Source organism: Myotis lucifugus, unplaced genomic scaffold (assembly GCF_000147115.1).
Source record: "Myotis lucifugus unplaced genomic scaffold, Myoluc2.0 scaffold_483, whole genome shotgun sequence".
Lineage (NCBI taxonomy): Eukaryota > Metazoa > Chordata > Mammalia > Chiroptera > Vespertilionidae > Myotis > Myotis lucifugus.
Window position 1 is genome coordinate 641,960 of NW_005871531.1, and position 2,119 is coordinate 644,078.

Consider the following 2,119-nt stretch of genomic DNA (forward strand, 5'->3'; position numbering starts at 1 on the left):
TTTATATATCTGTGCTCAGTGCTTACATTCTGGTCGTTATAAATTCATATGGTGGGGGTTCATCATTCACTGAATGAATGAATGAATGAATGAATGTTATGCAGAAGTAATATGAAGGCGCTATCACCTTCATTTTCAAATATTAATGGTCATTTATTGAATCTTAGAATTGCTTATCTTGCCTCAACAAGAACCTCTTCAGAAAATATTAAACTCCTTCGTGTACTTATACAGCACTAGAGGCCCGGTGCACGAGATTCGTGCACTGGGGTGGGGGTGGGGGGGTCCCGTCCCTCAGCCCGGCCTGCACCCTCTCACCGGCAGTCAGACATCCCTCTCACAGTCTGGGGCTCTCACAGTCTGGGACCCCTTGCTCTTTACCGCCCATCTGCAGCGAAGGCAGGAGAGGCTCCCACCACTGCCGCTGCTCTCGCCAGCCATGAGCCCAGCTTCTGGCTGAGCAGCGCACCCCCTGTGGGAGCACACTGACCACCAGGGGGCAGCTCCTGCATTGAGCGTCTGCCCCCTGGTGGTCAGCACGCGTCATAGCGACTGGTCGTTCCACCGTTTGGTTGATTTGCATATTAGGCTTTTATTATATAGGATACAGGGTTTTATTTGCACACAAAACACATAATTCAGAATATGAAAGTATGTAAGTTCAGAGACCCACAAAAATTCATTAGGAACTGAGGGTACTGTAAAAGTTAGAGTTGATTTGCCCCTCAGGAGGCCACTCGGCCAGATCAAGAACTTCGTCATTCTGACACATAAAGTGTGTCCGTCTCGGCAGCGAGGCTTTCACTCTGACACAGCCCAGAACATTCACACAGTGACACACAGAACTCAGTGGAGAATATTCTAGGGGGTCAAATCGCCAGACCTCACCCTCTGCCAACCTCTGATCATACTGTTACTGCTGCTCATAAAAACGTTAATTGATTTCCTGCGGAGTTGGCGTTATGCATTCTTCTTCTCTCTGGGTTATTGCCATTCGTCGGGACTGTCTCAGTAACTTTACGACTCCGAAGTAAAATGTTGACGCGTTTAATACTGGAAAATGGCAGGCAAATATGGAATACATTATAGGCACTCACCCGGGAACCCAGAAAGCTACGGCAACCCAACCTTGTGAATGTTCTGCAAATAACGCATCTTTATCTTACGTGGCATTGTGTGGGGATATTGTATGTCTGGGTGGTCATTTATAAAATAATACCAGTAATTGGATGAAGAGTTTCCTGTTTCGAATGAGAAATCCAGGGACAAAATTTAACAACTGCAAAAAAAAAAAAAAAAAAAACACCATTTACATAAAAACCAAAGATTTTTTAAAATCTCATTACTGGCCGTTAGTTAAGGAAATAAAGTAGAATTTCTCAAGGCCTTTGGCGGGCACTCCCTCCTTAAGGACCATCCTGAGCTGTTCCCTGGCGGTTTCCCCGGAGCCAGTGCGGCGGGGCCTGGGGCTGCCCACACGCACGGGCCTCTGACCAGGTGTGCGTGTCATTGTCTCCCCTGAAGACAGACTCAGAGTTTGCAGACCCCACAGCTACCGAGGCCCCGTCACCCCGGACCTAGACCTGCTGTGTGCGAGGACATTGTGTCGAAAACGGTGATTCTGAGCCACTCACAGCCGTGGCATTAAGACATCATGGCTTTTAGTCCAGTGAGTCCATTTCAGCCCGAACGTAGGAAAGGGGTCGATGAAGACAAATGGAGATACTAGGCTCTCACTCAGACACCGCTGGTTACTGAGTGAACGCTTAACCAATAGATGGCAGCCGGGCGCTCAGAAAAGAAAGCAGGCAGATGGTCGGCGTGAGAAATAAAAGGGAAAACAGAGTGATTACACTTCCTATTCGTTAAAGATATTTTAATTTTATAAATATGCATAATTTAATTCAGTTACATGAGTATTTTGAAAACTATGTGGACTTCTCCCTTTTGTTGAAAAGACTAGAGATTAAAATCTGGACTCCAGTCAGCCAGAGATCTCCTATGCATGTACGCATAACCCCGGACACACACAGCAGTGTGGTGAAGGCCTGGGGGGTTGATGGGGTCACTGCGGGAAAGGGGTACATATAATACTTCCGACAATAAAGATGTTTTTAGA